Source organism: Enhydra lutris, unplaced genomic scaffold, assembly GCF_002288905.1.
Source record: "Enhydra lutris kenyoni isolate GAN:26980312 unplaced genomic scaffold, ASM228890v2 scaffoldscaffold35, whole genome shotgun sequence".
Classification (NCBI taxonomy): domain Eukaryota; kingdom Metazoa; phylum Chordata; class Mammalia; order Carnivora; family Mustelidae; genus Enhydra; species Enhydra lutris.
In genome coordinates this window covers 1,296,524-1,321,916 of record NW_019154119.1, presented here as the reverse complement: position 1 = coordinate 1,321,916, position 25,393 = coordinate 1,296,524, and the positions used below count along the sequence as shown (strand labels likewise).

At 51.7% G+C, this 25,393-nt stretch overlaps 1 protein-coding gene across 1 annotated transcript in view; it reads right to left on the bottom strand.

Moving 5' to 3' along the window:
- Positions 1 to 25,393, bottom strand: part of LOC111154121 (polypeptide N-acetylgalactosaminyltransferase 14) — a 203,971-nt gene that overhangs the window by 43,225 nt on the left and 135,353 nt on the right. The gene's annotated exons all lie outside the window — the stretch shown is intronic.

Below are 25,393 nucleotides of genomic sequence, written 5' to 3'. Positions count from 1 at the left end.
GTTAGCATACAGAACATAAACGTGGGACCAGTTCATGCACAGGGGCTCCTAGTGGCCACACCAAGCCTCCCCCAAGTCTTGGGCTCTGCTCCCTGGTCTGTGTCCATCCAAGTCGACAGAGGCTTCACCGTGTCCTGGGCCAGCAGCTCCAGCCCATCTCCCCCATGCTGACTCCTGACCTCCTGCCACACAGGCGGAAATCTGGCAAGTTTAACCAGGCAGAGCCCTAACACCCTGGCACAGACAATAAAACTCCATCTTGAAAAAGCTTTCATTTCCACGTGTCCAGGATCATTTCGTGTGACAATTACATCTGGGGTAATTTCAATTTAATACCTCGCTGCAAGGGAAAATTGTAGCCCGCAGCCCGAAAATTACTATAATAATGAAAATAAACCCGCCAAGTGATGCTGGCGCCACCAGGGACTATCCCTGGGTAAGTGCTTCCTCCTGTTTCCAGCTCTTCCAGGGGCTGTCCAATTACACGGAGTGGTATTAAACGAGGAAGTAAATAACAGACATTTGGGGAGTCAAATGTTTCTTCTCTTCATTTTCTAATTTTGTCCTCGGCTCAGGGCTTTGAGTTTGGGGGTCTGGAGATCCAAGGCTGGACTTCCAGGGCCCCGGGAGCTGGCTGATACCATTGGCAAAGCAGTGTATGCAAATGTGTGGGTTGTTTGTGGTTTGGTTTTGTTTTTCTCTGGGAAGATGATTCATACTTTTCACTGGATTCTCAAAGAAGTCTGTGGCTGAAAACACTTTGTCTCAATCCTAGGCCAACGAGCCTGACGTTCCTTTGGCCTCCCTGAGACTTGAACACGTTCCTCCAAAAGCAAACACTGAACAGGAGAATTTGCGCAGAGAAAGCGGGGCCCTCGTGCTCAGGGCCTGAGCACAGCTGGGCTTGGGTCACCTGCCAGGAGCCAAGAATTAGGAAAGGAAGGCCCCAGGGGAAAAGATAGTGGAAAGTTCAGTCATGACCTTCAGGCCTTCCCCGTCCGCGCTCTCCCAACCCGCCAAAGACAAGGCCTCACCACATCATGTGAGCTCCGTCTACTAAGAAAACCCTCCAGAATCCACTCCTGTTCTGTTGTTCGCATGGGCCCGGCTCCCAGAGCCCTCACTCCTCTCAGGGATCCCTGGGGCAACCTACTGACTGGGCTTCCTGCCTCCACCCTCTGCCCCTGCCACTCACATCCTGTCTACAACACAGCTCTGTGCAGGCCTTCCTCTGGCCAGAAGCCCTCAGTGGCTCCTGATGCAGAAGGTCCAAACTCCCTATTACAGCCCCCTGAGACCTCCCTCGGTGGCAGCATTTGCTGCTAGAACTCTCCTTTACTACTCATCCTAGGACTTCTGCATGGAGCAGCGTCCTTCCTCCTTTCTCCACCTAATGAGCTCCTACTCATCCTTCAAGATCCAGAGCAAATGTCCCTCCTGCTGTGAAGGCCTTCCCCATCTTCCCCACATAAGCAATGACCTGTCCTTTGTGCTTCTGTAATTCTGTACAGATCTCTTTTCTAGAACTTTTGGAAATGGGACAGTCTTCCGCACCTGAATATGAGTTCTAGGGAACTAGTCCCCTATCTCTAGGGAAGGACGCTTGTCTCTCTCCACATCCCCCAAACAAGAGTTCAGCATACTAGATGCCCATTCATGGGGAGAGGAAGAAGGAGATTTGGGAAATGCATTCCTAGCTCAGCTCTGACTTAAGAACTGATGGTTTTTGAAGGTGTGGCCACCAGCATCCCTGAAGGTGTCCAGCAAATCTCATCTACTGGTCCTCATGCCTTGCTTTATTCTGTCCCTCACTGAATCGGGGCTAGCTCCCACGACCAACAGAATATGATGGAAGTGACCGTGGGTGACACCTCCAAGGCCAGAAACAGTGCAGGCTCTGCTTTGGCCACCTGGAGGGAAACCAGCTGTCAAGGACATGCAAGCAGACCCGTGGAGAGATACTCATGCGTGAGAGAACAGAGGCCTCTTGCCCCCGCCGCCACCAACTTGCCAGCTGCGTGAATGAGCCACCCTAGGAGGGAGTCCCCCAACACTAGCCCAGCCAGCAGATGACAGAAGTCCCAGTGGCTCCACGCCGGACCTCCCAGAACTCCGGACCCACAAATACTATGAAGATAAGCAACAATTCCTGTGGTTTTAAGCTACTAAGTTTGGGCGGTGATTTATATGCATTTGCTAACTATTATCAAACGGGAAGGAAAACGCTTGGACATGGCCCCCAGGGAGAAGAGATCTTGAACTTGCCTATCTTCATATAGAGACCTGAGTTTAAATTAGGATCAATGAGGGAGAAGGGCGGGAGGCTAGTTGAGATGGACTTGGTTGGTGGGATGGGGAGGGAGGCCCTCAGCTGCTGTGCTACAGGGTCCGTGAGGGTGTGGAGGGAGTTGGGAGACCCAGGCAGCGGGGGAGGCAGCAGTGAGCATGGTGAGTGCTGAAAGAAAGAAGGTGGATGTCAGGGAGACGAGGGGTGATCATCTGTCTTTTCCAGGAAGGTAATAAAGCTGAGAGCTTTGCAGGACCTCCTCGTCTCTGTCAGAGAGGGGACAAAAAGAAAGACTGACCCGAGTGACTCCCAAGACCACGACTGGCAGGGTTGGGCCAAGGCTCAGGTGCTGGCACTACCTTGGGGATGGCCAAGGGACCCCAAGCCCCAGCCTTGGTGATGGAAGTTCTTTAGGGCAAGTTGGTGCGGGAGGGTGGTAGTGGGAGCCGCTCAGAGAGCCTCCGGGGACAGAGGCTATTTCTCCTGCCTTGGCCAATGCAGCTGAGAGAGGCAGGCGTGTAAATGCACAAGGGCCCAGCAGCATGCGCACATGGGCGCCTGCAGACCAGAGAGGCAGACATGACGCCACCTGGGCTGCTGAAGTCTTCACGGACAAGGAAGTGCTGGATGAAGTAGGGATGGACAGAGAGAAATGGGGTAGTGTCCCAGCCCTGGCATGGTTCTGTACCCGCAGGTTGAGTGCCACATGAGATGGTTCATAGAATATTTGCCGGGGGGTCATACCCCACCAACTGGCTGTAGGACTACGGGCCAGGCACCTCCTCTCCAGCTTGCTGTCTGCTCATCTGTAGGACAGGGGTTGGGCTCTCCTGCTTAAGGGAGCACAGGAATCAGAAGCTCTAACTGTAACTGATCCCAAATAAAGATGGTTGATGTGACAGAACCCCACAAAGACCGTCCTGCAGCATGAGCTCGACTGTGTGGCTGGACATTGAATTGACCTTTCCAAGCCTCCATTTTTCCTTCTGGAAAGTGGAGACAATTTTTAACTTGCATAGTTCTCCCCCTAGATTATTACTATGTTGTTAGGGAATAGTCCAAGCTTGACAAACCCACCGGGGCCGTTATCTTCAAGAGCGAGTTCAAATGTGCAGAGTACTGCTCCCATGGGGTGGTTCTGTCCTGTCTGACAGAGGGTGAGGGGCCCTGAGAGGCCCCGAGGGGTGCGAGGAGGCAGGGAGAGCAAAGCAGCCAGCATCGGTGTTAGAGAAAGGAAGCCGGACTGTGATGTCAGTCTGAACCTTGACTCTGCTGAGAACTGTGCTGTGGGCCCTCAGGCACATCGTTTGCCTTCTCAGAGCCTCGGTGTGTCACCTCTAAAATGCAGACAGATACCTCCCTTACAGGCTTGCGGCGAAGACCACAGACTGCAGACAACGCGCAAGGTGTTTAACAGAAGCCAAGTAAACAGCTGTGAGAATTCTTATTAGCATGGCTCTGGGCGCTGAACCAGCCTCCATGCCCTGTTCTGCGCTTAGGGACTAGAACCACGAACTCATGATTCCGAAAAGGAAGGGGCCTTGGAGACGACCCAGTTCAACCTCCTAAACTGTGCAGAACTTGGTGGTGTGACAGGCATTGGCGGGAGGCGGGGCAATCAGGCTCTGGGCCCTCATTCCCCTCCCCCCTCCTGCAGGATAAAGGACGGGGGCGGTTCTTATCTGGGGGGTGGCGATCCCCCCAAGAGCTCCAGCGTACACAGGCCCAGGGAGAGTGGGCAGCAGGGCACTGCTCTGACCTCGAAGGCGTGGGCAGCCTGGCGCCTGGGACTTCACGGATTCTTCCCTCTGACCCTGGTCACAGAGTTTCCACTGTCTCATCAGACCCTCAAAACAGCTTCTGAGAACCTCCACTCCCCAGAAGAGAGGACCTGGGGGCTCCAAATCTCACTCAGGGTCACATACCTGGAGAGTGACTCAGGCGAGCTGAACCCAGGTCCCGTGACTTCTAACTGCCCCCCTGTCCCCAGCACCCCACTGCCCTGCTTGGGGACATTGGCACTGGCAGCAACAAGGCCGAGGGGTGGAGAAAAATCCTTCGGACTGGACTCCGTGAGGAGTAGGCTCAGAGGCTGGGCTCTCTGGGAGAAGGTTCTAAAAGATTAATCAAATGGCAAGATCTATTAGGACTCTGGGGGAATGGCAAAAACTGCCAATGCTGAGATCTGGCGCCCACAGACGGACGGGAAAGCATGTTTATAATTTATTAAAGATTCAGGGGTTTTACTGGCGAGAAGAGCGAGTGAGCAGGAAAGATTGCGGTGGGGGCAGAGCCCGGAGGAAAGGCGGACCACACAGTGTGGGGAGACTGACGCCAGCCCGCCCACCGGGGCTGCTATCCCCACGACCCCACGACCTCCTGAATAACGTACGCTCCGCTGAGCTCACTCCCCATGTGCAGTTTTTTTGTTCTGTGCTTCTCCTTTTTCTTTCTGAAAAATTCAACTGAGGCTCTCGATTTCCCCAAGTTCAGGTGTGTCTTCCTAAACCATCAACTTTTTGAGTGCTTAGTACCACTAACCGGCCAAGACACTTCCATGGAGCTCCTGAGACGCCAGCCCCAGGCGCAGGAAGGAGCTTCTTCCTCTTCCATCTCTTTCCATATCTCCATCATCAGTCCCTGCTCCCGTACCCATCCCTGCCCCGTCCCTACACTCCAACAGGTGCCAAGGTGGGTATGTCAGAAACATGCTAAGTGAAGGTCGCTGTCAGTTCCCATAGAAATGTAATGTGCACATGCTTTTTTAAAAAATTCATTATTTTATTTATTTATTTGAGAGAGGGAAAAAGAGAGAGAGCGTGCACACAAAGAGGCAGGGAGGGGCAGAGGGAGAGGGAGAAGCAGACTCCCCACTGCTGAGCTCAGAGCCTGACACAGGACCCTGGGATTACAACGTGAGCCGAAGGCAGATGCTTAACCAACTGAGTCACCTAGGCGCCCCATGCACCTGCCTTTTATTTTGTTGCCAAAACTGATGAAATGGACAGCTGCCTCTAAGCACTGTTATGATCTCATCACCATCCCCAATTTATCAGTGGGCAACAGAGGCTCCTGATGGTCCTATGTGGGCCTGCTGGGGCTGGTAACCAGGTCCTCTGACTCCTGGACACACACCTTCCTCCTACAGCATGCTACCCTTATGGAAGAAAAGACATGGCCATAAATTATTAACATCTGGTGTTTGACTCTGCAAAGTCAAAACAGGAGGGAGTGAAGGAGAGGAAGACCCAGGAACTCAGATAATAATAATAATTATTGTCACCAAAATGTTGATGGAAAGGCAGGCCCCTGGACTCCCCCACAATTGACAATGGCACCAAATGCGAGAAGAGAGACTCCTGGAGGGGGGCTCCCACATCCCAGAGGGAAGACAGAGGGCAGTTAGGAAAAGGGCAAAGGTCACACAGATATGCCACAGAATTTAAAGGAGATCACACAGGCCTGCGGTGGGACACCTGGGTGTGTTACCACTCAGGGTCTTGGCAGTGATCTCCCTTCTCTAAGCCTCAGCTCCTGGTCTACAGTGATGAAAATTCCACCTCATCGTGTTTTTAAACCACTACTTCGGGGCACCTGGGTAGCTCAGTCGGTAAGCAACCGGCTCTTGGTTTCCGCTCAGGTCATGATCTCGGGGTAGGGAGATCAAGCCCTGTGTCGGGCTCCGTGCTGTGCGTGGAGCGGGCCAGGGATTCTTTCTCTCCCTCTCTCCCCCGGCATACAACCCCCACTTGTGGGTGCATGTGCTCGCTCTCTCTTCCCCCCACCAAATAAATAAATAAATAACAAAAAAAACCCCTACTACTTAGTGACGCCCGCTGCTGGGCACTGTGCAGGGCACCTGGTGTATTTAAATGCTCACCACAACCTTATGAGGGGCCACTGCTTGATGGACTCACTCAGGAGGAGACTGAGGCATAGGGAGGTTAAGTAACTTGTAGCCAGTGCAGAGATTTGAACCTAGGCCTGCTAGCTGTCCTCATCACCATGCCACAACTGTCACCACACCACTACCTCTCCACGCCAGCACCATTCCAAGCACTAGGATATCCAAAAGCCTCCAGCTGCTGCTAAGTCCCATCTGTGTGCCCTATGCCCTGAGGACCCATGTGTCCCCACTCAAGTTACCAACCCAAGAAGCAGTTTCTACAGAGCTCTGGAACCTAGCTATTGCAGCCACCTGCTCAGAGGGGAGAGATGGGATGCCGCTCCTGGGCAGTTAGAGGAGGACAGGGAAATGGCTGACTGAGCCGCCACTGGGGGACCCTGACAGGGACTCCCACTTTCTGCCTGGATGCAGCCAGCAGAGTTGTGATTTCAATGAGGCCCTGGGTGGGGGAAGGACAAACCGTGCACACCTATTTCTAAATAGCTAGTGACCGTGACTCTTACAGTCCTGCCCACGTGGCAGAGGGCAGACTCAGGCAGAGAGATCGAATGGGCTATCTTCTCTGTGTGTTCCATTTCCCAAGCTCTATGGACATGAGGGCCAAGAGAAACACAGGCATAGCTTGGGGGTGGGACCCGTTTCCTGGGAGAACACTGTCCCCGAGGGAGTGACAATTTGAGGATTTCCAGGTGCAGAGGCATGGGGGCACATCCTCTGTCCCTCCCATACTTTTGTCTCATCTCCCCATGTCATGGCTCCAGCCTTGATGAGACCAGCATCTCCTCCTCTCAGTCCCCAGGACACGAACACCCACCCCAAAGCTGATGGGTGTGCAGAAGGATGAGGGGAGCAAAGCTCAAGGCCCAGGGACCTTTCCAGAATGTCAGCTGCCCTGGGACAGGGACAGCGAACATGCTATCTGCATTGAGAATCACAGGTTCTGTATTTAGAGCTGAGAGCTAATACATTTAGAGCTAATACATTCCCGAATCAGTTCTCTGTAAGGAAGCTGGCTCCCAGCCAAGCGGAGAAGGAAGATGGCCAAAAGGTACAAAATGCCAAACCTGCACCTGGCCTCTGGGTTCCAACTCGAGTCTTTAGAAGAGAAAAATGCAAGCAGTATAAAAAGTATGACAATGGTAGAATCAGAAATTCCTTTTAATCTCATTTCATGGGCAACACGGATACACTGTAAGGCATGAAATTTTTATTTCATGTCAATTTCACTGGGATTTCACATGCAGATTAATTTGTTCATCCACATAAACATAGAGTGCTCCTAGGTCTTGCCTCAACAGCTGTCCTCATTTAGGATTACAGAAATCCTGCATCTCATAAATGATACTAAGAATAACAGTGAGATCTGTGACTCCATTGTGCTGCCACATTTTAATTGCTGAACGCATTATTAAATTCCTTTACGCTGGGAAGAGGGTTCATGGGCCAGGGCTGGGGAATGAGCTGCCTTGAAGCCTGGTCGGGTACTGTGGTGGGCAGCAGATGACCTCCAACTCCCAAGTCCTTGTGTCGTCCCCGCCCCCGGAGCATGGGCTGACCCCGGTGAGTGGCTTCTCAGCAACAGAACACAGCTAAAGTGTTGGGATGCCACGTCTGTGATCAGGTTAGGAAAGACCGGGACATCCATCCTTGTGCTTGTACACATTGGTGAAGCAAGATGCCACGCGGGGCTGTCCCACATGGCTAGGAACTGAGTGAGCATGGCCTCGGGTCAATAGCTCGTGAGGACTGGAATCCTGCCCAGAACCACACAAGGGAGATGAGATGAGGGTCCAGCCTGGTTTTGCCCTCAGATGCCAGCAGCTCCAGCTGACCCCTGGATTCCCGCCTGGGAGAGCCTGCAGTTGAGGACACACCTGAGCCACGCCCGAATGCCTGATCCCCAGAAACTGAGATGATAAATGTCCTATTAAGCTACTAAATTGTGGGTAATTTGTTATGAAACAAGAGACAATGAATATAGGCCCCCTTAGCTGCCTGAAGAAACAAGGTCAGCAGCATTTCTCACTCCCCGGGGGGCAATGATAAATCCTCTTGGGCAGTTGGTAGCTGACCCCACAAGGTCCTTCCAGAGCCCCTACAGGACCCTCTGGTGGCCTCCATCCCCCAAGATGATGCTAGATATGGATGCCTGAGGGCCCTACACACACAGAAAAGTTCTCCAGTAGTACCTTTTGGGCTTGTACCAATCTTTATAGATTCAACTCCCTTAATATGAACCATACAATACATAAGAAATCGTCTCTTTGCTCACTTCTCCCATGGATGGGAGTTGACGCTGTCAGTCCAGCTCAGGACCTGCAGTTCATTTATTCCTCCTCAGGGTACCCCCTGGATTTCTCAGCCACCGACTCCCTGTGGCATCACATTTCTAAGACAATCTAAATGTTGACCATGCGAGGGCACTTCCACAGATTAAGGGCAGCCCATAGATCAGAATGGTGTTTCCAGAAAATAGCTCTACAAGCCCACTTTCCTGGCAATGTAAGAAGTCCCCCAGGTATCTCTGCTGACAGACTGGATGCTAACTGGGGAACGAGGACACTATGATTTAAAGGCCATGATATTGAACACCTGGGTAGCTCTTTGTTTTGGGTCAGGTCATGATCGCACGGTCGTGGGATCGAGCCCTGCATCAGGCTCTGCACTCAGTGTGGAGTCTGCTTTGGATTCTCCCTTCCTCTCCCTCCTGCTCCTTCTCTCTCTCTCACTTTCTCAAGAAAAAAAAAAGAGGTCATGATATCTGGACTCCCCTAAAGTCCCAGTCTCCGCTTCTACCTTGTTTTGCAGCCCTTGCAGCTGGAAGACCTTTCTCTCCTGGACTCCAGACGAACCCCGGAGTTGCTGCAACACTAGAAAGTACCACAGAGAGCATCTGGCTGGGTGCCCCCTACACTGGCAGCTGGTGGACAGTGTCTCCAGGAGAAGCCTATGCATGTTCTGTGAACGCAGTTGGCACAAGTCAAGTCAGTTGGGCAAATGAGAAATACTGGAAAACTGCTAGATCACCTTTCTGGTGATCGCCAATACACATGAACATGTTACAGGTTCTGAGACCTGCTAGCCTACTGTTTACCCAGCTTTGACCTCAAAACCTGCCCCCTCCCACCCGTGCATTTTTTCTTTTCTTCTAGCACACCACGCCTTACACATAGTGGGAACGTGCGCATTTACCGGATATACAGGGAGGACTGTGTGGGACACAGGTTTAGAACACATTGCTTCCGGCTCCCTCTATATTCACTGATGGCGAAACTGAGGCCCTGAACTGACCTGCCCAAGGCCACCCTGCTAGTTAGTGGTTTGGCGAGGGTCTTCTGGGCCTTACCACTGAACCTGCTGTTTCCTTCAAGGAACCAAGCTTGGGACCCCTGTCAGATGACTCAGAGAGGCCCCAGGCTCCAGTCCACATAGTGTTTCTGTTCACGTCTGCCTTCCAGTGCCCTCTCACCCCCCTCCCTACCAAATCCTACTACCAACATCCCTACTGCTCCTCCATGTTGCTAAACTAATGGAAACTTTTCAGTCTTTGCTTTACTTGTTATCTCTGTAAAATGTGACATGGAAGGTCACACATTTTATTAAATACTTGGTTCTTTGCCCTCGGCTTTGGTGAAATCACCTTAGTGTGTCTATCCTCTCCTTAGGCTGTCTCTTCTGGGTTTTCCTCTTCTTTCCCTCATCTGAAATTTTAGTGTCCCCTGCAAATTCTAGTAAACCATCTTCTTCTCAGTCTAACTTCTCTTTGGATTACTCAACTTTTTTCCAAGGCTTCAATTTCCTATCTATTTGCTAATGAGCCCAACCTTATTCCTAATCCTGAAGAGCACCTTCCCTTGGAGGTCCCCATGAGGTGACCTCTTCACCTACGCTCTGCCTTCAGCACCTTGGCCAAGCCTGCTGTGCCTTTTGCGTTCCCCAACCCACCATCTATGATGTACCCAAACCCAAGAGATATTCTCAAATCCTGCCTCTCCCCAGCCCCCTAACCTAACTAAAGGCCTAGGCCTGTCAATCCCTCTTACTTATCTCATGACCTGGCTGTTTCTTCACATTCCCATCATGTCTTGTCTGCATTACCGCAGCAACTTCCCAGCCAGCTTTATCCCCTTACAATCTATCCAGCATGCTGCAGCTAAAACGATCTTTCCAAACTGCAAATTTTTAACATGTTTCAACGCTACCTAACTGCTCGCAAAATGAAGCTGAAACCCTTAATCATAGCTTCCTATCCTAGTGACCCAGCCCCACTTCTGACTCCTCCCCTGCACGCTCCAAGTTTCGGCCAGGTTCTGCCTGACCCACTCTTCTCTCTACGGACCTCTGCAGGCATGGCCTCCCTCCCCGTGTCTGAAATGTACTCTTCTCTCTTTCAAGGTCAGGCAATTTTCTATTCTTCTAACCTTGGCTTGGAAGTTACTTTTCCTGGAAAGCATTTCTTGATCTCCCCAGGCTTTTCCAAGGTGCTCTCCTAGGACATCTTCGTAATTGATTACCAAACATTGTGAACTTACTTATCTGTCCCCTCTACTACTGGCTGCACCGAAGGCAAGGACTCATTTGTAGTTGGGACCTCAGAACCTAGCACAGAAGACATACAACACAGGTCTGAAGAATGAGTGGATGCATCCGTGAGGGAGGAAGCAGGTGGGCGCCCACTGGGGAGAAGTCAGAGGGGACAGTGTCCCTTGACAAGTTATGAGTTACATCAGCTTGAGGGAACTCCTGAGCTCTAAGCTGAGCAAGGTCCCAAGGTCAATCATACAGAGAAGAGAGACCAAACAAGTCACTAAGATTGAAGTTGGAATATGGAGCCCCAGTGGCACAAACAGGGAGCCTTGCATGAAGGGTGTCCTGGGAGACACCGGGGACAGTCATCTGATGCCTGTGGAGAGCTCTGACATGTTGGAATTGTTAATACCCAACTGTATTTAAAGGGCCGAGATGTTTTCCTTGCTTACCAAAGTCCCAGGGATGATGAACACTGTTCATGGAGGTGAAAACACTGTTCATCGAGGTGTCCATTGAACACTATTCAAGGATGATGAACACTTGCTCTCTCAAATGAGGGGAGACAGACTGAATCCTACCTGGACGGGGTTGCCAGACATGGCTCGGGCACCCTCTTCATCCAGACCCTCAGTGTCCAATGCGGTAGCCACTGGGCATTGGAGTGTGAAATATGTGCAAGATTGCAAAGACTTTGTATGAAAAAGAATGTAAAATAGCTCATCACACTCACTGTATGTCAAAATGGTCATATTTGGGTGTACTGAGTTAAAATGTATTATTAAAATTAATTTCACTTGTTTCTTTTGCTTTTTAAAACATGACTACTAGAAGATTTCACGTTACCTATGTGGCTTACGTCTATTTCTAATGCACATCGTTGTCCTATATATTCCTCAAGCTTAGCTTGTATACAATCCAATTTCAAATTTCACCCTTAGTGCCAGACAATGGTTTCTAGATGCTGGGTTCTTTCGTATGAGTAAAATAAAACCTTAAAAAATTTATAAAGACCATTATTAGGTTTGCAACATTTTATTTTGTGGGAGAGAACATATTTTTAAAATCCCATCATCTAATATCATCCTTTCATAAAAGGCTGTTTAAACACTAGAAAAGGATGCAATTTCAGAACCATTAAAAACCCTTTAAATCGTAGAATTAAGCTTTAAGAACATCTCACTCACGGTATTCCCTCTTGCCCCAACACCAAGGATCAGATTTGTAGTAATTCACACGTGAAAGTACAGCTCAGAGGTCTGCCCACTAAATTATGATGTGCCTGGGTTTGACACCCCCCCCTGCCCGCCCCATGTGCCATGCACACTGAACACGGAAGACAGGAAGCCTCTACTCTTTGCTCCAGAACCAACAGCCCCAGGTCTGTTCTTGGGGCTGCTGAGCCTCACAGCTTGCGATGGTTTTTAAGATCTCGGGTCCCCATTTATCTCCTCACATACTTTGCTGCCTGTGCAACTGGCTCAGAACTCACATCCGACTGGGGGATACAGATACGTCAGGCTGAACTTAGGCCTCCTGGAAACTGCCACTTCTCCCCTCTAGAGAGGACCCCCTTGTTGTCCCAGACAACTGATTTTGCTCCGTTACGTGGACTAGCTCCTTTGAAATGAGTGGGAGCCCGGAGTTTGGGGGAAGCCACAGGGAGGCGGCAGGACCGTCCCTCCAGGAAGCGTGACGGCTCTCGGGACACAGCCAAGAGGCTTCTCTCGGGACATTGCCAGGACCTGCGTTCGCTGGTACCAAGCACCTCCCAGATGGCAGCCGTGTGAGCCTGTGCTCGTGTGCTTAACGTGTGTGTGCACACACGCGGTGGGGGGAAATGTTCTCAAAAGACAAAGGCAGAGTGTAGCTGGGACCAGGAAGTGTGGAGCTGGGCCAAGGCCTATTTTTGCAATGTTTCTGAAAAAGATTTCCTCAGTGTCTGGGACAAGGGTTCCTTCAAGTCTTATTTTAGCCCTGCTGGAATCACATTACACAATAGTAGTAACACACAACACCTACTGACCCCTGGTTCTGCCTCAGGTCTTCTCCCAAGAGCTTGAGATCTGCACAGTGATTCTCTGAAGTCCTCCTCTCTCATCGCAGAGGGGACTGTGAGGGCAGGTCAGTGAGTGGCAGAGCCCCGAGATAAAACCAGATGGGCTGGCTCCCGACTCTGTGCTCTCACACGCTCATCTTGGGGACCCCTGGATGGTCATCTGACTCAGTGGCTCCCGGCCTTTCTTTCACCTTTCTCTCTGCTTTTGGTCTTGAAGGGCACATGCTAGAAGGTTCTGGAAAGATGGAAAAAATCACAAGTCTGGGCTGTCCCTCTCCTGCTAAAGAATAGCGGTTCCCTTTGATGCTCCCTGAGCAATTGCCTGATATTTCTCAGACTCTCCAGCTCAAGGATCAGAGAATAGGCAGTCCTTCCTTTTACCTTTTGCCTTCAATCCTCAGACTGAAGCAGCTGAGATAAAACCTGTGGCCCTAGTGAATCCAGGGATGCGGCCACTGAGCTCAGGGACCGTCTGCTTGAGGGCCAAGTGTTCCCCACTTCTTCTCCTGCGGACTCACAACAGTGTGCCCTTCTGGAAGGTCTGAAGGGGGAGGTAAAAAGCAAAGGCTTCTCACACCTTCCCAAGCTCTCCTCCTGGCCCGTTCATCCATCTATCCATCCTGAGTCGGTCCTGCCCCACATTCTGCCCCTTTTCTTATCACTTCCGCCTGCCCAAGCTGGGTCTGCACCTTTGCAAAGCCCCCTGACTATTCTTGCCTGCAGAGCCGCCCCACCATCTCCTTCCTCCCTGCTCTCCCTAGCCTCACTTGGTTCTTTGAAGCCAAGCCCTGACCGCATCCCAAGGCCCCCCAATCACACTAACCCCCAGCCCTGCCCCATAGCTCCCCTGCTTGAGCCTTCTAGTCCTGCTAACCTGGTCCATTCATTTCTCCCTTGAGCACGACCTCCACACGACTCCCCATCCCACACACCCCATCTTCTTGTCCAGGGCTGCCTAAATGCCAGCCTTATGCCACCCACGTCAGCGTCCCCTACCACATTTCTCATGGGAGTTACTCCCTTGTCTGTAAAGCTGTGCTGTCTTCTCCATGGGCAGAGCCCACTTTCCTAATTCTTTACATTTCTTAAGGGCAACTTAGTCAACTGACTGGAGTCGATGTCCTCATCTCTAAACCAGAATCACAGCAAGGTTGCTGGGCTGGGAGAACATATACAAGGTGCCTGCCACATGCCAGGGGAATACTTTGATCAATAAACATTGGCTGATTATGGTCCCGGATTTATGGGCTAACACGGAGAATCCTTTGTTGAGTGAAGGTGGATTTAAATTTCCCAGGATTTGATTTTCTCCCTCTGTTTCGAGGATTCTTTCCCATACCTGTGCTCCCAAACCCTCATGTTTTCAGGAGACAGTGTGACAGGGAAGCCAGCAAGATACGCTTTGGGTCCACAGTCCCTCAACCTGTACCGATGAGAGGCTGTGTGTCAGGCATGCTGCTGGCACACCTTCCCCGGGTCACTCTAGGTCACGGTGGGTGGGGGGGGAGATGGATGTGTGCCCCTGGGGTAATGGGTAACGAGTGCTCACAGTGAGCACAGGAGTGAGGGGGAGCCACTGAACTCAGCGGGAGGGGGTGAGATGTCTTCCTGGAAAAGACCCTCTTCACCCCACCCCAGGTTCCTGAAAGATGAAGGAGTGCCCTGCGCAGACAGAGCAGCACAGATGAAAAGCCATGATGCCTTGAGTACCATCAGGGAGCCACAGCCCCTGATTAGCTGGGGTGGACCGGCCTTTCGGAAGAAGCGAGCCAACGACATTTGAAAGATTTTAGATGGGAAGCCAAGTGTCTGCATTTGGAAAGATCTCCATGGAGGAAAAGTGGAGGACAGACTGGTAGGGGGCCAGATGCATGTTGGAGGGTGGTGGGGGCTACTGCAGGAGTCATCCTGGTGAGAGGGGACAGCCGCTGAGGATCAAGGCAGGCCAAGGTCTAAGGGCTATGTAGGAGGCACACTCAACGGAATGAGGGTGGGCCAAGTCAGACTCCAAAGGTGTGGGCTTGGGTCCAAGGTCAACAGTGGGACCTGTCCTGAGATGGAACGGGTGAGAGCAAAGTGGATGCCTGCTGTCTCAAGAGGTGGTACAAGCAGGCTCGGTGAGGCTTGGGGTAAGGAATAAATGATGTGTCCAGGAGTGCTGGGTGGCTCAGTAGGTGAACGCCCAACTCCTGATTTCAGCTCAGGTCATGAGCTTGGGGTCGTGGGATGGAGCCCCATGTCAGGCTCCATGCTCAGCTCAGAATCTGCTAGAGATTCTCCCTCTCCCTGTGCCCCTCCCTCTGCTCTAACAAATTAATAAAATCTTTAAAAAAAAAAAAAGATGTGTCCATATGATGCATCAAGGGAAGACATGGCAGAGCAGGGAAGGAGAGCAGAGGAACGATGCCAGCTCTGGCCGGTGTCAGGGTTATGGTGAGGGTCAGGTGGGGGCCGAAGGTGAGAGCTGTCCAGACACCCCTGCTTCAGTCAAATATCAGGGTTCCCCTGCTGCACTAGGGACACCAAGGACAACCACAGGGACATTAGCTGACTGTGCGTGCCCTTGCTAACCCAGACAGAGCCCTGCTGCTACGTGACTCCACAGGGCCCCCTTCTTCTGTCACATTGTGCCTTACTTCAGCTGCTTTTCCAGCCGCCCCCAGGCCCACCGCTCGCGTCACTCCATCCCACTGTCTGTCACCCTGGCCAGCACCGGCTTTCCACAGCCACCCGCCCCCCAGCTGTCACCTCCTCTGCTCTTTTCATCTGCTGTCAGACACAGTTCTGCTTCCTGGCCCCCGGCCCTGAAATCACTCCCTCTGCTGGCCTTGGCTTCTCTCCCCACTATTTTAAAAGTACACATTTCACCAGACGTGGCATCGCGCTTGCCTCATTGCTTATTTTACGCTCCGGTTTTTTAAGTTAAGTTTGACATTCAGGCAAGTGAAGTGTTTCGGCGCCAGGAGCCAAGGCTGAGAGGCAGGAAGCGCCGTGCAGAACTTCTCTGCCCGCACCCTCCCCGCCCCCGCACCACCCTGTTCCTGGAGCACACCCCAGCTCAGAGGTGGGGGACTGGGCACAGAGCCGGGGCCTCTCCAAACTCATTCACATAGCTCCTTGTTCCTTCAGGGCTGGCCCCCTCTCTGCCCTGCCTCCCGGGTCTGGGTGCTCCCAGGGATCCTGGGACTCGGGCCCACCGGACACTCAGCACAGCAGCTAACAGACAGAGCTGACCCGGGGCTAAAGACTGTGCTTGGCCTCCAGCATGGATTATTTCCCCCCCCCGAGGGCAACCCTGGCATTTACTATTATTTTCATTTCAAGACGAGGCACTGGGGCTCAGGGAGTTTGAGTAACTCACCCAAGGAGCAGCTGATACATGAGAGGCAGGCCCGATCTCAAAGCCCACAGGGCTAGGACGCCTTGCCCTGCCACTCCTTAACCAACAGCGGTGCCGGGGCTCCGTTTCCTCCCCTGCCCAATGGTGGTGACCCCTTCACCCCAAGCACTGCTAAGAAAGGGATGTGGGGGGGCACCTGGGTGGCTCAGTCATTAAGTGTCTGCCTTTGGCTCAGGTCATGATCCCAGGGTCCTGAGATCGAGCCCCGCATCTGGTGGGAAGCCTGCTTTTCCCCTCTCCTGCTCCCCCACTTGTGTTCCCTCTCTCATTCTCTCTCTCTCTCTCTCTCTCTCTCTCGGTCAAACAAATAAATAAATAAAATCTTTTTTTTTTTTTTTTTAAAGGGACATGAGAAGGCTCTGTGCAGATTCCTGGAGCTACAGGGTGTGGTTACTCTTACTCTGAGCATGGCCAAGGTTCAGGTTTTACTGAGGAATCATACCAGGTGCCTGAGATCCTCAGGAGGACCTGGGACCTGTCCTGCCAGTCCCGTCTCTTTCTGGCATTAGAGATGCAGAGAAGGGGCACGTCACCCCAGCCAATGGTTCTTCGAAGCACTGGGGGGTAACGGGAACCCAACACGACAGTGTTCTGTGGTATAAAGGGAGAAAGTTCACATGTTCCGACTCCTTATTCCATGCTGAAAACCGTGGGCAGGTCCCCAGTTTTCAGTCAAGCCACCATCCGTGTGACGTGCTCACTCCAGGAGCAAACAACTCTGTTGTTGAAAGATGGTATCAAAGCAGCTTATGCTGGCATCTCAAGCCGGGTTGGGGGGTCTGGGGACCTCCACCCAGGGGAAGGCATAAGGGTGCAAAGAAATGAGCAAGCCGGCAATAAAGGACAGCTCTCGTGGTCCTGCAGGCCCTCAAGTCTCCTTAGGAAGAGAAGTGTGCGAGGGGAAGGATTCATCCAGGGCCATGGTGGTGCGGGGAGGGGGGATGCTGCTGAGCTGGAGGGAGTCGTGCTTCTGGAAATAGCCTCCAATCAGTTTCAGTCCCTCAGTCAGTTTCTGCACATTCTTATCAGCACCAGTATTTTCAACCAGCAGACAGGGCTGAAGTGACCTTAATAAGCATCTCTGAGCTACGTCTCTCTTCTTACCTGTGAGGAAACAGACACCCTGAGGGCTGAAGTGTTGAGCACTATCTTAGACAGGACCCACAGCTTCTCACGCTCTGTCTAATGGCTTCCCTCCCATTTATCGTGCACTGCCATGATGTGGGAGAAAATGTCAAAAGCACTCTGTAGAGAAATTATTGAGGACAGACTAAGAGGCGTTGTGCTTGGTTCTTGGGCAAAGGGCCTAGAGAGGTGAAGAGAGCAGGTGTGAAACACTTGACTGGCGACTGGCATGGTCCACGATCTTCTGAAAGGTGCCCCACCTCAGTGATCAGGGAAAGGCGAACCCCAACCACAGGAAGATACCACGACTCAGCCTCTCAAAGGCTCGAGTGAAAGAGACAACAGCCAGTGACTGACTGCAAAGATGTAGAGCCATGGAACTCTCGGACACGTACACGGCTGGTGGGGTGGACACACGTGTTCACCGAAAGACAAGTACAAGATTAATCAAAGGAACATGGTTCATCAGAGCCCCACACTGGAAAAACCCCAAACGAGGATTAACAGTGGAACAAATACATAAATTGCAACAGACTCACACCAAGGAATACTATACAGCAGTGAAAATAAATACACCACATCTCGGAAAACGTGGCTGGTTTCACACACTTAATTTTGAGGGAAGCCAGACACACAAGAGCACATACTGTCTAAGTCTGTTTATTTAAAGATCAAAAATAAGCAATGCTAGACTCTGGCATTTGAAGTCAGGACAGTGTTACCTACGGTGGGGAGTAGGTGCAGGGACAACAGGGTGCTTCTGGCAAACTAACAATCACCCTTCCCTTGACGGAGGTGCCTGATGTGGGAATGCGGGAGTGTTCTCTCTGGAAATTTCTTCAAGTGGCATATGTATGAAGTGTCAACCTTTCTGTATGTATATGGGACTCTGATTCTAAGTAAGATTAAGAGAGGTTCTGGATCTTGAGGAATATTTTGGTCTTGCAGACATATTTCAAAAGTCACGGAAGTGAAAGGATTCAATATAGCCCACGATCAGAGGCAAGAGCCACAGCCAAACTCTGTAATGCTTTCTCTTCCCCTGAGCACTCCAGCTGTCTAGCACTAAAGAGAACATTCCAGGATGCACGGTGGAAGTCCAGGGTCTCTTCTTCAGCCTTCTGCTTTCTTAAAAATGTATGTTCCAAAAACAATGGGGAATAAAAGGATAACTTAGAGGAGACAGCCATGATGGCACCTTCTCCTTGGTGTTACTGGCCCCCAAGTCCACGGGTCAGGGCTTGTTTTCAAGGCTAGTGAAGGGAACATTCTTCCCAGGGGAGTGGCCCTCTGGTGAGAAGGGACTGGTGGCCTGCGGAGGGCAGTGAGGAGCTCCCAGTCACCCAGCTGGCAGATTTGCCTCCTTGAGGAAGCCCCATGAGAGCAAGTGTTTGGACTGCTTATTGAGGGTAAGTCCCGGTGAGAAAATGAGTAAAGGAAACCTCAAGCTGTCTTTGCCTGCAGTGAATGAGAAGCCGCCACCACTTCAAACTCTCTTTCTCCTCCAATGAACGTTCGTTCCCAACGACCCCTCCGACTTCCTTCTTTCTCCCACTGGAGGACGCTCTCCCCTTTGTTCTCCAGACTTGCCTGTGGTTCCCCCATAGACTGTAGATCCCAAACTGCGGTATCTCTGCTCTTCGTGAACAAACTCATTTGCTCCTTGACACCTTTGTTGTTCGATTTTTAAGGTTAACACCTACTAACCTAAGACTGAATAATTGGCAGGATAAATTCTGCAAGGGAAATATTTCATTCCAGTTTCCCAATTCTGGGCACTGAACACACTTCTCTGTGTCTTTCCACATTCCTTTCCATCATCTCCTTCCTCAGGCAACATGTAATAAAGGAGGCAAACCCAGGGGGGAGGAAGGGAAATGTGCCTCCACAGCTAAAGCCATTTAGGGCCTTTCAAAGGCACACAGGTTCTTCTTGGTCTTGGCGACAGAACACAAGAAACTACTGACTCCGTTAGCTGCCTGAAATATGTTATATCCATGCCCCAAGCAAAGCTCAAATAGAAGGATCAAACTATCTCAACTGGGAAACAGAACCCTCACGCATCATCTCTTCTCCTTGCCCTACAAGCACGAGTAAAACATGTGCGTGCTCAGTGAACTTGGACATAATACAGGCTTCCTAATCGGGACAGAATATATACATATATATATTTATCTACATACAGACCTAGAACCCGAAAACTTGGGTTTTGAGTTTCAGCCAAACACTGACTAGCTGTGTGATCCTGGACATGTCCCTTAACCCCTCTGAGCCTAGATCTCTTTACCTAGGTATGTGCTCCATCTGCTAGTCTTGCTTTTCTGCCCAAGTCTTCATAGCCAGTACTGGTACTTAGTCCCAAACCCACAGTCAGACTGGACAGACTCCTTTTCCCGGACCTCACCATCTCCTTTTCCCTCCAGACCAGTTCTCGCTTCTCTCCCACCTCACCCTGGAACAAATTCCCCATTGTAGCACCCAGCACCCCCAACCTGAGGATGCCAATGCCTTAGAGCCAAGAGCCTACATCACACTCTACCCCGTTGGGATGGTTTTGGGGGTGCGGAGGGCATCACTGCTACCAGGTATTGTTCTGCTCGCACCTACCTTAGTATTCCCCACGGCCTCCTGTCCATCTCGGCAGGAGTTCCACTGACCCAGGACTGGCCAGGGATGCGTTGCTTAGGAGATCTCCTGGGGTTACTGAGATGATGAGGCTATGACAGGATGAAAGTCTAAGCATTCCAATGTTGACTGAACTGACTCTAAATTCCTTACCTTGAATTCAAGACTTGGCTACAACCCGACCCCAAGTTTCCCATCCAGAATTATTCTCCCCTCCATCACCCACACTCCAAGGAAATTGGACTGACTCCTGCAACAGTGTGGCTCTCCCACCTCCTTGTCTTTGCGTATGCTGTTCCCTCAATCTGGGATGCCTGCCACCAGTTAAAATCCTACCTGTCGCCCCCAATTCCAGCTCAAATGCCATTTCCTTCCAAAAGCCTCTGCCTCCCATCCAAGTGTAAATGCCTTCTCCTGGGTAGACCAGCTTAATGCTGTTTCGACTTTATTTATTTATTTTTTTTTTTACAGGAAAGCTCCCAACTCATGTGGTTTGCTCCATGTCCAAGACAGAAATAGTGACACCAAAACCAGGACAGGGCGGGAGATGGGCACTTGGGAATTGAGGACAGGAAGTCCATGCATTAGTTCCAGATTCAACGACAGGCCTCAGAGCAATTCACAGCTGAGCACCAGGAATCAGTCCCATATGCATTTTCTCCATAGACCATGAGCTCCCTGGGAGGGGGGACCAATTCCTAGCTTAGAGCTTGGCATGTGGTTATTGCTCAATAAACCTGTCCAGTGGATGAATGAGTGAAAGAACAGGAAAATGAATGAATGAACACGACACACAATGTCAAAGCTGGTGGGAATGAACTCAAACAAGGTGTGAGAAGACATTAGTGAAGGAAGCTTGTTCAGATGAATTCTCATCCACAATTTTCTTGACCAGTCCCCTTTCAAAGGCTGAGATGCTGCCTCTTTGGGAAATCTGCCCGAAACTCACAGAGGAGGCAGTGGTGGAGGGACAGGGGTAGCAAACAAGGACCTAGAGGCCCAGGAGTAGAAGGAATCCTGGCCCAGAGGCACCTCCCATCTCAGCTTCTCCCCTCTGGTGAGAACCTGCTCCTACACCTTGCCCCAGGGACTCAGACAGCCCCCAGGGCAGCAGACGCGTTCTTCCGGAAAGCCACTTCTAGGATGTGCAGAAACTCATTCTGCTGCCCCCCTCCAAGGCTCCCTGGGACTCCAGGATGCTCTAGAGGGAAGCGCGCTCACAGCTACTATCAACAGGCTCACAAACTCCTGTATTGAAAAATGGTGCACAGGAGGGACCAGAACAGAGCAGATGGGGAGAGCATGTTTGCAAAAGCTAAGTGTCTGTGATGGGTTTTCTCTCTCGTCCCCTCCGCGGATGCGGAATCACAAACTCTGTGCTAAGCTAGTGGAATAGCCTTGACTCGGAGGGAATATGAACATTTTTTATGCTTAGCCGTTCCAGCCGTAAAGATTTTTATCCTATTACTGCTAAGTGACGAGTACAAGGAGAGAAATGATGATGATCTTTGGCAGCCATTCCAACCGAGTAAATACGAGGAGGGAGACTGGCGATTCCAGACTGGGCCGCTGCCCCTTCATTTCCCAGGATGAAAAGGAGCAAAGGAAAAATGTCTTCCTGGTGAGACCTATCGAAGTGTGGAATTTTACCTCCAGGCAAGCGATGGGTATCCCACTGTTTGAACCATTTAGCACAGCGCCCTGGACAGAGGCTGGGAGAGTAGGCAGAGGGGAAAAATCAGCACCAGCCGGCCAGGAGGACGTGACCTAATGAGGCTTCCCAGCGGCAAGGTTTTCCAGCTCGTGGTTCCTGGGCGCAGTCCACCCTGCCACCTGCTCCCCCACAGTCAAAGCAACCCCATAATAAGTATTTCTAGACAACAGCAAAAATATACATTTGCTTTATCAAAATACTGCCCTCCCCTCCCCAGGGGGGGTGCCTCTGACGAGCGGCTGCTTGTCTGCTAGATGTTTTCTGTGCTGCTTGGATGAGGGCAGGGCCAGCTGCTGTCACCCAAATGTGGGGACAGTGGTGGCGGCGGGACAACTGGAAAACGAGGACTGTTTGTTGGACCATCCGTGCTCAATAAACAGGAGAACTCTGCTGGGAAATCATCTCAGACTCATCCTGGCTAGACGCCGTCCCTTTGTTACACCGACGGTTACACCATTGCCATCTCAATACAGACAGACACGCTGTCATCCTTGCAACCCCGGTGGACCTTGGCGGGGCCCCAGGAGTTAGGGCTCTCGTCCATGTTAACAGGATTGCAGGTCTCAGGGGACAAGATGGCAAGAGGTTGTTCTGACACCAGCACAACCAAGAGATTCCCATGGAGGCAGGTGGGAGAGCCGAGCACATGGATGTGGATACTTCCAGAACGAGAAGACCGGCAGCAGAGGATACATGGACTTGCAAGGTGCAGTGACTGTGCCCATAAAGCTTCAAAGCCTTCTAGTCCAACATAAAGAGAGAGCGAAGCTGGGAGAGGACGTGCAGAGGGAAGGCCACTGCTGGGCACCTGGTCCCCATGCCTCCCACTGGCCCTGGATCAGGGATGAGGAAACTGAGCCACAGCCAAGAGGTATTGAAAGGCCGATGATAGCAGCTGTCCATCTTGAGACCGTGAAAATGTTGCATGTTGGGTCAGGGGTGGGTGGGCAAGGGAAGTTCTGGTTGTCAACCCCAAAGGGTAACTATGAAGCGGATCCTTTGGAAACCAGAGATATTTGCTTTCTAAACTAGCCTAGATGTGGACATCCCTCACTGCCCACCCCCCCCATAAAGCCTGGGAATGGGGAGTTCCAAGCCCACCTCCTTGCCTCAGTCACTCTGCTTTCTAGGTCACTCCAGACATCCCCACAAAATACCCGGGGTTCCCTGGCATGGAGGACCAAGAGGACAAGGTGACGGTTCTATTCCACATGGGGAAATGAAGCCCCGGCCTCTATGGGGCTGCTTTTGCTTGGGGCCGGGCCATGATGTGCTTGGGAGGGCTTCCATAACTGCCAGTGTGCTTGGCTTTTCCATCGGCCCAGCTGCCTATCGGGCAAAAACTTCCGTGGCCTTGTCCCCTCCCCCCACCTGCTGCCTCCTCCGGCCTTGTGGCATTTCTGAATTCCTGGGCGATGCCCCCCAACGCCGGCCTCCCTGCAGCATGTGCTCTAATGCTCAGCTAATAGCTCCATCTCAGGCGCTCGTCCACACGCGTCCTATAAATCAGAATCCAATTATGGTGGTAAGAAAATTGGAAGCAAATTTAATAAGCTCAGGCCACTCCCCCATGCTGTTTCTTTGCTCTTCTCTTCCCAGTAATGAGAACTCCTTTCACGGACTCCTTTCTCCTGCCTCCTCATCTGAAGCCCCCAAGGATGGAAGGAGAGGAGGCTGGGGGCTGCTTCTCTGTCCTCTTTCCCTCTTTGCACAGAAGACAGATGGGGCCAAGTAGTCAAGTGTCTTTGCAGATTTCCTCTCCCTCTCCTTTGTTCAACAAGTGTTTCTTGGAATTCTATCACCTGCCAGGCACTGTACCGGAAGCCAGCAAAGATGTCTCCCCCTAAAGGGTGGAAGGCCTCGTTCTGCTGCTGGGGCTGTTGATGTTTCAGTCTTGAGGTAAGAAGTGGGGCTGGCTCTGCAGCAGGGGCTCGTTCTCGCTGCCACTCTGCCCCTCTGGTGACAGCTGGCCATGTCACATGGTGGGGGGTGCTACTGGCATTTGGTGGGTGGAGCCCAGAGAGGCTGCCCAGCATTCTACAATGCACAGCACAGCCCTCGCAGCAAATGCCAGCCACTGATTGAATCCCTGGGCGACGGGAGACAGGTCACCAGCAGCCACAGCTGGTTACAGCAGAGACGGGCAGGCTCCAAGAAGGGTCCCAGTGTTCTGGCAGCCCAGGCAGGCCGGCCCCAGGCATTACCTCAGGATGAAGTCAAGATACAGGAAGGCTGGTGTCACAGGATTAAGGGATTTAGCTGGTGGTTTTAACTTCACGGACACCAATTCCCTGGGAATCAAGGGCTAGAAGAACGAGATCCTGTAGACAGAAAGTCAATCCCCGGGGAGGGGTGTGCCCATCTAAGGGAAGCACCCTGGGCTTTGCTGGCAGTCTCTGGAACTCTCTTTTGCACAAGAGTGGTCTGGGCACAAAGTCAGCCCTGTACCACACTCAGCCTAGAGATGGCTGATGCCATTGCACTAGCCTGGGGCTTTGTACACAGTCGGCGTTCAACAGCCCTGCCATGGCTGCCTGGTCCCATGTGCCTGCCCTCATTCCCATTCCCCTGTCCTCTCCTCTCTCTGCTTTTTTAGATCAGGATGCCCAGATCTGAAATTCTCCAAGTCACACAATCCCCGCTCCCACAGGGCAAGGTGAGCGCCCGGAGGCAGACATATGGCTGACAAACTTTACCTCTTTGTCTTCCCTAAAGGGGCCTTAGATTCCATCTAAATCCTGTCCATCCCTCTTGCCACCCTGCCAGCAGAACACACTTACCTGACAGATACAACACACCGGCAGAGAATCCCGAACAGGACCCGGTAAACCGGAATCCTGGCGGACAGTCTCAGTTCCTCCCCCACATCCCGCACCTATGTCCAGTCCTCTTAAACCACTTTCATTTCTGCCTCTCGGATCACAGATGAGGGTGAACACAGAAATTTGTCCTGCTCAGGGTGTCCCCTGGAACCTGCCTGCTCAGTGAACGCCCCCCCCCCCATGCCTCCCTTCTACAGAGCTCGTGTCCCGATGTACCGGCTCCTTTCCTGGCTGGGAGGCGGCCCTTCGTCCTTCTAGAGCGCCTCACCACCCTGTCCAGGACTCAGGACAAGGGAGGGACCAGCCACCTAAGATAGGGGGACTTTTCAGCCTTCTTCTCCATTCTACCTGTAGTCTCTGCTCAGGGAAATAAAATTACTTAATCCTTTTTAAAAGATTTTATTTATTTATTTGAGAGAAAGTACACAAGCAGGAGGGGAGGGGCAGAGGGAGAGGGAGAAGCAGACTCTCTGCTGAGCAGGGATCCTGACACAGGGCTCGATCCCAGGACCCCAAGATCATGACCTGAGCCAAAGGCAGACACTTAACCAACTGACCCACCCAGCTGCCCCCAGGTTACCTAAGTTTTAAAGAAAATTCTATCAGATGCCAAGGGCCATGATAAGGGCTGCAGAATTCTGACAGCAATATTACAAGACTCTGACTTGAAGAAGCTTTCAGGCCAGCAGCTAAGAATGTTCGAGGTAGAGCCAGTGCCCCAGATCTCTGGCTGTGGGGCATTTCCTGCTGCTAAGGAGACTCTCGTGGGTACCTCGAGGCGGGGGGGCGGGCAGAGTTCAGTTTGCAGACTCTTGGAGTCTTCTGAAGACTTCTAAAGCCACAGATGCCTTATGGCTCAGGGCCCTATGAGGGGATCGGGACTCTGGCTCCTTTTATGAATGATGGTGATTGACAGGAGCCCCTCCA